At 44.5% G+C, this 10,354-nt stretch overlaps 1 protein-coding gene and 1 long non-coding RNA gene across 14 annotated transcripts in view; one reads left to right on the top strand and one right to left on the bottom strand.

The window, feature by feature from the left end:
• The window catches only part of Tacc2 (transforming acidic coiled-coil containing protein 2), a 220,974-nt gene extending 216,776 nt beyond the window's left edge, over positions 1-4,198 (bottom strand). For all 13 annotated transcript variants that reach the window (XM_031388530.1, XM_031388533.1, XM_031388538.1 and 10 more), the window contains exon 1: positions 4,094-4,198. The gene's annotated coding sequence lies outside the window, so the exon portion shown is untranslated. The remainder of the gene's footprint in view (positions 1-4,093) is intronic.
• Positions 1-4,254, top strand: part of LOC116103086 — a 20,850-nt gene extending 16,596 nt beyond the window's left edge. Inside the window, exons 2-3 of the long non-coding RNA XR_004123386.1 lie at positions 2,824-3,020; positions 3,532-4,254. This is a non-coding gene — a long non-coding RNA (uncharacterized LOC116103086). The remainder of the gene's footprint in view (positions 1-2,823; positions 3,021-3,531) is intronic.
• Positions 4,255-10,354: the final 6,100 nt, after the last annotated feature.

Here is a 10,354-nt window from a genome sequence, read left to right as displayed (position 1 = left end):
AGAGAGAGAGGGAGGGAGGGAGGGAGGGAGGGACACACACACACACCACACACCACACACATCGGGGCAGTATCAAGGAGCGTGTGTGGTCATCACTGATGAGTAGAGTGGATTAATCAACTACAGCAGCAGTTCATCATGAATGTTCCCAGTGAATGCAAACACATCACCACCAGGCACTATTCAGAGGGCTGAGACACATGACACCATGATCTTATGACAGATTGAAATTCAAGGTATAGTCATTTCTTCTGTTTGCTATGAAATATGACACACAATATCACAGTCAATTCTGTGGTACACGACATTACCCATCTAAGCAGAAGCATATTTAGAAATTGTTTTCTGAATGACCAAAAAGTTAAACTAGAGGCATAGTTTTGTTATTCTTGTCATTGTCGTCATTTTGTTTTTGAAGTGGGGTATTATGGCGCGCATCTGGCCTCCAACTAGCAATTCATACCTCTGGCACCAGTGTGCTGGGACTAACTGCATGTGGCACCATGCTCAGCTAGAACCACATTTTCTTTTACAAGTTCACAGGTTCATTTATAAAAATGACATCCCCTTGAAATGAAAAAATGTGTTGCACTTAGAAACGACCTGTCTGGTTTTACAGACTCACCCTTTTCAAGCTCCTTTCACTCCATTTGCTTCTCCATACACAACAAGTCTCCACTCCTACTCCTCAAATCCCTTCCATCGTCTCCTCCCTCTCCCTCTCCCTCTCCTTCACTTGGGCAAGATCCCCATCAGAGCCAATGCAGAAGCAAGCTACCTCTGTTCAGCAAGTAGAGCTCAGAGACTGGCAGCAGGGATCTTTTTAAACTGCCCACCTCCTGTCTGATACGACTGGAGAGCAACGGGATGCAGAGCTGGAAATCCAGGACCATATTTACAGCAAAACTAGCTGAGAAGATTTCCTCTAAACCTAGTTACACATGAAGGTGGTGAGGGGAAGTACCTACCAGACCTGAGCACAGGACAGTGGGCTGAATTGAAAGCAACAGCCATACCTAGGAATGCTATGTTGCTTGGATTTTGTTTTGTTTTTCTCTTTTGCTTTTTGGGGTGCATGGGCTAAGTCTTGACGTTTGGTTCTGGGAAGTATAAAGGTGGCTACTCTGGGAAAGGCCAGTCTTTAGGTGAACCAGGATTTATTTATTTTTTTTTTTGAATGCCTTGAACACCAAGGCACGGGTTCCACCACTCACTCTTGAACTCACTTTGTACAGAAGCAGGGGCTTGCCTGCTGAACACCGATCTCTGTGTGGCTCTCGTTGCTGGGTTTAATCTCTTCGCGATTCTTTGGCACCAGTTCTGGCACAGAGCTCTGCCGACACCATTCCCTGACTTGAGTGCAGAGAGAATTTCCCCTTTTTAGGTCACAAACTCGGAGCCTTCACACATCACAGCCTCTCTCCATGGTGTCAATTTTAAACACCCACATTAATAACATTCATGGAACACTGGCAAGTGCAGTGATCTCGACTCTCTCCTGCTGTACACAGGCGTCTCGCTGGATTAAACATGGGGCAAATCTACCTCTGCGGGCTAGGGATAGCAAAACACCGTTTTCAGACACAGATGAGTTAATCCATGGCTAAGAGTCCCAGTGGACTGTCAAGAGGCCCACGAAAGACGCCACTGACAAGCTTGTACCCAGCTTTCAACTCTACTGCCGTGAACCACACACTTGAAAAATCCATGTCTAGAGGCTTGTTTTGGTGCTTTCCTCTGAAAACTCACTCTCCCTAAGCCTTTCCACAACTTCTTACTGATTGAGTAGCTGTGGGTCTCTACACATACCCACCTCTGGATACTACTACTATTGGTCCCGGGATTAGATTCTGGCTCAAAATGGGTCAATCAGATATTTTCTCTGTATAATTGATAAGAGCCCTGAAAGTCAACCAAAAGAATCCCCTAGTGATGAATGGTAAAGATCAGTGACAGAGAACTCTCCCTTATACTTACTGAAATTAAGGAGGGCAGGACAAGGAACCCAGCTGAGACTAGTTTCCCTAAGAGCTAAAGGAAGCCATCACCGATTGGGAAGCTGATGTGAAAGCTGCTTCAGGCTGCTCTCTAGCCACTCAACAAATTCTCCCGACCTTATCCCAGCTCCCCTCTCAGTACACGCACAGGCACAGCGCTGGCCACTGCTGGCTCTACCTTCCTCTTCCAGTCTCTTCCCCTTAAGCTTTTACTTAAGGTGCTTCTCAGTCCCGTTCTTCTCGTGTTCTTCCCACCCTCCCAAGAACGCTGTCTCCTGAGAACTGGGACCAGATTGTCTAGCTTGGTCTGTTCCTTGGAGAGTCCACTTGCTCCTGTGGACTTCTCACTTCTACCCTCTTAACTTCTCTTCTCTACTGGATATCTCTAGTAAATGGATACAGCTGACTAATCTATTCAAAAGTAAATCCCCCATCTTTCCCCCTAAACCAGTCTCTGTTTTTTGCCTTTGCATTTCTATTTAGAAGACCCATTCTTACAGTCACATGGCCTGAGACCATCATCATAACTCTGTACCTCATGGTGATGGTCTTCTTTGTACCCGCCTCATCCAGTAGAACAGGAGCTCTGCGTGAGTGGGGCTTATATCTGTGTGGAACACACCCACAGCATTTCTAGTGAAGCATATCAAAGAATGGCACTCTTTAGTGTTGCTATGTGGAAAGAAGGGATGGATGTCTGGCTCCTGCTCATCCTTTGCTTAATTTCTCTTACTTTTTAAATATACAACCAGTTTCCAAACTCTCTGGATGCTAGCTTCCTCAAATCCCATTCATAGCCTTCTTTCTTCTCCTCTCCTTCACTTAGGCAAGATCCCTATCAAGTACCCACCCCACAAACTACTTCTGTCCAGCAAGTAGAGTTCTCGGAGACAATGGTAGCAGCGATCTTTTTAAACTGCGCAAGTCCTGTCTGATACACCTGCAGAGCTGGAAACCCAGGACCATATTTACAGTGAAACTAGCTGAGACGTTTTCCTCTAAACCTAGCTATACATGAAGAAGGTGAGGGGAACTGGGAGGGTCCTACCAGACCTGAGCACAGAATCTCAAATACAAAGGACAGTGGACTGATTTGAAAGCAAGCAGTGACTAAACCTAGAAATGTTATGCTGTTTTTTTGGGGTGGAGGGGGGACTAGGTCCTAGGTAGCTTAGGCTGTTCTTGAAACCCATGTTAATGGAGAGGATGACCTTGAACTTCCTATTCTCCTGACTCCAGCGCTAGCGTTATACATCTTACCCACCACTCCTGGTTTATGCAGTATTGGCCAGGTGCTGGGGATTGAAGCAAGGGCTCCATGTGTGTGGGGAAATACTGAGCCACACCCGGTCTGAGTTCAGCCCTCAGTGCAAATGTAGACGTTGGTATTCCATGATAGATCACAGGTGATAGAATCTGGATAAGGAATTTAAGTCTACCTGTTATGGTTTGAGAGACATGGTAAAAAACAGTACATAGTCACAGACACACACACACACCTTTGAGTAACTGCACTGATTTTGCCTAATTCCAGCTTCGACCTGATGATTCAACTGTAAGTGATACCAAGTTAAACTCAGAAATGCAGCCTTGTGGAGACCAGATGGCAGCTCATGGAGTTGGCAGCCACAGCATCAACAAAAGGTCTGAAAAGCTACTAATGAAGGTTGACAGAAATATATTCTCAGCTACCTCAAGGCCAGCAGCAAGAAGAATTTTAAAATAACGGTCCCCCTGTCTTAGGGGCTCTCAAGTGGTTATCCTGCACAATCGCTAACACTTGGAAAGGACAGAACCTCAGAGCCCACAAGAAATGACTATAGTTATCTAGAGCCCCAGTCCCTCATTTTACAAACGGAAGGACCACGGTCCAGATCCATGGGTTTGTATTCTACTCAAAGTAACCAGTAATGTATTAGAAAGAAAAATAAGCAGTTCATTTGGTTTAGGAGGCTGTGTGGGAGGAGGGGAAGCACAGATGTGCTTTGAATTTCACTTTATAAGGAGAAAATTGTGAAACCCTCTAACCTCAGCAGCCAACCCAGGTTACCAGCATGCATCAAAGGAATGAAGCCATCAGTCTGAGATTCACTTACCCAATGTCCTCTTAGTATGGAGAGAAGTAAGGGGGTAAGAGGCCTCTCTCTGAGGTGACACCGAAGCACTGTCCTCTGGCCGTGGTCTGCCTTCCACAGGATCACATGGAATTGTTCTATAAATGTGTACTGGCTTAAGGTTGGGAACACTAGCTTGGGAGGCAGCGGCGTGTAAGCAATCTGACCCGGGCCAGGCGGCAGATTTCCAGAAGGCTCTTGCAGCTCTGGAGGGGAGTGGAGAGTGAGAAGGATAATGAGGAGCAGGGAGCCTGCAGGTGCTGCCAGTTGCCTCCTCTCTGTTGTCCTCCAAGTTCACCTGGAATAGTTAATGTCTCTGGCCATAGGCTGCAACCTGAGTCCACCTGGAATGTACCACACTGAGGGAGACAGCGCCTTTGTAAAACAAAGCAATCTTAAAAAAATAAAACAAGTGGTGGCACATGCCTTTAATCCCAGCCCTTGGGAGACAGAAGCAGGCGGATTTCTGAGTTCAAGGCCAGCCTGATCTACAGAGTGAGTACTAGGACAGCCTGGTACTACACAGAAGAAACCCTGTCTCGAAAAACCAAACCAAATCAAACCAAACAAAAACAAAAACAAAAACAAAAAAACCATGCAAGGACATGAGAAGTGTTTCTAGTAAATCAGACAGGTCCTTGTCAGCTTCAACTGACCTAACAAATATCAGGTGGTCCTTCCTGAAATGCCAGTAGGCTTCCTTGAGAAAAGAACAAGGAACTATAACCAGTGCACCAATTCCAAACCAGGTGTCTACAATTCCATCAGTCCTTAATGGAGTGAAGGAGCGACCAGGCAATGGCAAAATTGAAAAGGAGATGGAGCTCTCACTAGGCCAACAATGAAAATTCTCCAGTTCATAAGTGACACATGTAAGGAGCAGAGAAGTGTCTAGAACATGCTGTCACATGCTGTCACTGGTGCAAAAGAAAGGAGAATGGGGCTGGCCTTGATCTTAGGTGACTCTCTGGCCTCAGCCTCCCACCCCCAGATGCTAACAAAACCAAAAAAAGAGTTTGTAGGGACAATAATGTTACAAAGTGGAGAGGCCATCTGTTTAGAGGAGGCTTGTGTGTGTGTGTGTGTGTGTGTGTGTGTGTACATGGAAAGTGGGTGGCAGTCTGGTCACAGAAGCATGCAGGAGAAGTGAGGCTCAGCCTAGAATTGGGGTGACATCAAGGTAGAAGGGACCTAGCTAGACAAGATCCCATTCCTGCCTTGACTTCCCCATGATAATAGAATGGAACTTAGAACTGTAAGCAAGTAAACCCTGTTTTCCCTAAACCCCGTTTCCCTTCCCTGTTTTGTTTTTTGTTTTTTTTGAGACAGGGTTTCTCTGTGTAGCCCTGGCTGTCCTGGAACTCACTCTGTAGACCAGGCTGACCTTGCACTCAGAAATCCACCTGCCTCTGCCTCCCAAGTACTGGGATTAAAGGCTTGGCCACCACTGCCTGGCTCCTAAACCACTTTTTGTTACTATGTTTTATCAAAAGAGAAATGAAACCAGAACACAGACTGTTACATAAAGCAACTTCCGTGAAAGGCAGAACAGGGAGGGTCACAGAACAACCCTGACTTTCTTGTTTTAAAAGAGAGAAAACTTTACCAAGTGCTGCAGAGCTGGCCTGCTTGGGAATTTGGCTGTTCTCTCAACCTCCTGCTTCACAGGTCAGTTAAACAGCTTGTTTCCATCTTGATGATGTGGTGCTTTGGCATGAGCGACTCCATTTTGTTCTGGTCTCTTGATCCTAATGCAGAAGCTCAGTCCAAACCAATATCCTTCTATGTAGAGTTGGGTTAGAAGTCTACAGTGGCTTGCTAACATGGCTGATGGGAGATACAGGCTTTGGCTGGGAATGTATCTGTGGCCTTCATGAGGCCTGTCCATGTGTCTTGAACTTTTTATACAGCATGGCAGGTGCGCTCCAAGAGTAAGGATTTCAGCAGACAGTGTAGAAGCTGTCAAACTCTTATAGTCCAGATCCAGAAACTGGCATAGTGAGCCAAGCAAGCGTAAGGAGTAACTTCGCAACCTAGGACTCCATTTAGTTTGAGCTGTCACGCCCCTCTTCTAACAATGCTTTGGGCAACATCAGACCCTCACCTGCATCCAGCTGTGCACTGCCCCGCTCCAAGCCAGGAATACTTTTGAGGCCCCTGACAACAGTCAATAGCTTCCCCATCCTGGACAATTTCTACTGAAATGCATTCCTGGATATATTGAGGATTAAGGGGGAGTGGATCTGGCTTAGGATGGTTTTGAGTGCCTGGGCAATAAGGCAAACTGCATCCTCTGAGTGAATTTTTAGGAGGAATCTTCAAGATACCAATGATGCTTACGCATAAATGGGAGTAGTACAATTAAAATCAGATGCATCACAAGAAGCAGATGCACGGTAGAGGAAAGGTTATGAAACCCAAACCTGTCCAAGAACTAAACCTCTTAGTAACTGGCTTCTCCTCCTATTGAATCCCATAAAAGGAGGCTCCAAACAGTAACCTGGGCTTCTGTATCCTCTTGGGGGGCTCTGCTGCTCAGTTAGAGTGTATTTTTGACCTGTAGTAACCCTTTGCTTTTGAATAGTTTCTTTGCTACTTTGCCTTTATTTCAATTCTAAGAACCTGGAAGCACATGGTCCAGACACTGATCAGCGGTGACAGATCCTGAATTATAAAGGAATTCATGGCCATCTTTTGCCCACAACAACCCCTAAATATTTACAGAAAACAAAAACAAAATAAACAAAACAAAAACCTAAGCAGATCCCTTGTCCAAAGGGGTCCAGAACAGACTATAGTGACGCAAGGTCATTCTGAGTTGCAGATATCTGAGACTCAGCAGCTGCAGAGGGGAGTGTCCACCACGCTCCCACCATAGGCCTAAAAGCAGACCCTCCAAGGAACAAATTCATCTGTTTTCAGTTCCCTCTACCAGGCTTCCATCAACAAGGGGAGACTGACTCTTAGCACAAGAGTAGAGATCCGTCAGTCAGCACTATACCCAGACAGAACCACATCCAGATAGATAGGCCAGGGCTAACTCTTATCTCCTAGAGATCTCCTTAAGGTCCTTTTAATTTAAATTTTTTGAAGACAGAGTTTGGCTGGAATTAAATTTTTTTTTTAACCAATTAAAAAAAAATCTGGGCCTGGAAAGATGGCTCATTGGTTAAGAGCATTGATTGCTCTTCCAGAGGTCCTGAGTTCAAATCCCAGCAAGCACATGGTAGCTTACAACCATCTCTAATGAGTTTTGATGCCCTCACAGTGTACTCATATTTTAAAAATGAATAGATAGTTTATTTTAAATTAAATTAATATTAAATACATAAATAATAAATATTTTTTAAGAATCTAAAACTCTGTCCCCATAAAGGGATCAAAAGATGAAAGTATTTGTTTAAACCAAATCAAACTGCACTGATCTAAGCAAACTAGCAAGCAAGCAAGCAAGCAAGCCTCTCCTTATGCAGCCTTAGCTGGCCTAGAATTCAGAGATCCACGCAACTCTGCCCCATGGGTGCTGGGATTAAAGGTGTGCCAACACACCCAGCAATTTATACGACACTTTTAAAGTTATTTAGTTTTCTTTGAGACAGTGTCTTTTGGTTTTTGTTTTTTTTGTTGTTGTTTTTTGTTTTTTTTGGGGGGGGGGTTTGGTTTTTTGAGACAGGGTTTCTCTGTGTAGCCCTGGCTGTCCTGGAACTCACTCTGTAGACCAGGCTGACCTCGAACTCAGAAATCTGCCTGCCTCTGCCTCCCAAGTGCTGGGATTAAAGGCATGCACCACCACCTCCTGACAGTGTTTTTTTGTGTCTTAGGCTGGCCTAGAGCCCATTTGTAACCATGTCTTTGAATTTATGATCCTCATACCTCTACCAATTTAGTAGGTAGGTAAGCCTTCTACCAATTTAGTCACATGTCTGATCAGCACAGAAATATTTTATGGTTGGGGGACTTCACAACATGAGGGTCTGTATCAAGGGCTTTAGGAAAGTTGAGACCCACTGTGCTAAGCAATGTCTTAGGAGGAGGCCTCCTTTAATTTCTTTATAAAAATTCATTTCCATGGTGGCGCACGCCTTTAATCCCAGCACTTGGGAGGCAGAGGCAGGTGGATTTCTGAGTTCGAGGTCAGCCTGGTCTACAGAGTGAGTTCCGGGACAGCCAGGGCTACACAGAGAAACCCTGTCTCGAAAAACCAAAAAAAAAAAAAAAAAAAAATTCAGCTAAACATTCTATATATAGTCAATTCACCAACCAAATTAAGGGGTATAAATAAAGACATTTTCTTTTTATTTATTCATTTGGTCTTTTCAAGACAGGATTCTCTATGTGGCCCTAGCTGTCCTGGAATGTAGACCAGGATGACACAGACTCACAGAGATCCATCTGCTTCTTCCTCCTGAGTGCTGGTGTTAGGGGCATACACCATTATGCTTCACACAAACATGGAAAGGCATTTTTCTTGACTCTTGGGGTCCAGGAATTGCCTCACAAACCACAGACCAATCATAGTCAGACAGTTTATTGAACATATGCCTCAGGACTTGTCCACCAGGTCCAGATTCAGAAACTGAGTTAAGATCCTACAAGGTTTTTAAGCCCAAAATCCATAAACATCTGTGCCAAGTTACTTCACTAATCAAGGTCTAGGGTTATGGGATTTCCTTGGGAATGTGTCTTTGTTGTACACTTACCCTGCTCCCATTGGTTGGGGTACTCAATGATGGCAGGGAATTTGCCTTGTCTAACGTTCATGTCTTTTTTCTTTTTTTTTTTTAAGATTTATTTATTTATTTATTTATTTATTTATTTATTTATTTTATGTATATGAGTACATTGTAGTTGTACAGATGGTTGTAAGCCACCATGCCGTTGCTGGAATTTGAACTCAGGACCTCTGGCAGAGCAGTCAGTGCTCTTAACCGTTGAGCCATCTCACCAGCCCCTAACATTCATGTCTTAACGTCTTCATTGTCTACCAGCTTGGGTAGCCTGGCCCTGCTTCTTTCCCTCCTGTGCCAGCAACTGCCCTATAGACCTGCTTTCTGGTCTGTGTTCAGGTCTGCTGCTGGCAGCACCTGACTCTTGTGCTTGGGTTTTGAAGGGGGCTCCTCAGCCCAACACAGGCATAGGACAGGGTTTTGGAGCTAGACCACTGTGCCACCTGGATGCTATCTGAATTATCCTTGGTACAAGGTAACAGTGCAATGTCAAATGCTTTCACAGTGGTGGCTTAAGTGGTACTATGGGAAGGAGATGGGTTCACTGGGATTTATCAGGTGTTAGAGATGTAAAAAAAAAAAAACAAAAACAAAGGTGGCCACAAGACTACTGCTAAGCTTGATTAACACCTTGAAAAACAAATAGCAAAAACTGAATGATTCATCAGCAACCGTGGAGAAGGATGAAAAGCTGAGAGCCCTGCATAGCAGGGATTGCTACAAATGGGAGGATTAGATAAACATGGAACTACATTGATGATAATAGAAACCAGACTTCTCACTGTTGAGGAGGAATTTATAAATATAAAACCAGAATGTATCAGTCAGGGCTCTCTAGAGACACAGAACCAACACCATTTACATGGATGTGAAAGAGGAATTTTATTATCTTCCTGGCCTCACAAAGTTGGGGAAGCCAAGAAACCCCTCAACCAATATGTGGTGGAGAGTGAAGGTAGCCTGTGTCTGAAAGCTGAAGAAGCAGGGCTGCTGGTGGTGTATCTCCTAGTCCATGGACCAGGGCATGAGAATGGGGGAGAAGGCGGGCAGGGCAGTACCGGTCGGCAACCTAGAACCAGGAGTCCAGTGTCTGAGGGCAGAAATAGGTATCCTTGCTCAAGGAGAAAGATAGAAGGTTCTCATTGTCTCTGCCTTTTTCTTCCATTTGACTAGGTCCTCATGAATTGGATGATGCCCAGCCAGGTTTCTTTAGGAATCTGAAAACTACCCCAGACTTAACTACAAATATCTTTTTTTTTTTTTTTTTTTGCCAGCATTCTGGGCATCCCTTATCAAAGTTATCATCTAAATTAATGACATAAACTCATCATCACAGAGTGGAGAAAAGCCCTCTGGAGTGCTGCATTGAACTCGGAGACACTGCTATAAACTTGTGCTTTTTTTCTGTCTTCCTTTCTTCTTTTCTTCTTTCTTCCCTTTCTCCCCTCCTTCCTTCCTTCCTTCCTTCCTTCCTTCCTTTCTTTTCTTTTTTTTTTTTCAATATATAAATCTTTTA

The sequence above is a fragment of the Mastomys coucha genome, unplaced genomic scaffold (assembly GCF_008632895.1).
Source record: "Mastomys coucha isolate ucsf_1 unplaced genomic scaffold, UCSF_Mcou_1 pScaffold21, whole genome shotgun sequence".
Taxonomy (NCBI): Eukaryota; Metazoa; Chordata; class Mammalia; order Rodentia; family Muridae; genus Mastomys; species Mastomys coucha.
Note: the sequence above shows the minus strand (reverse complement) of the source record. Positions and strands in the feature narration are given on the sequence as shown.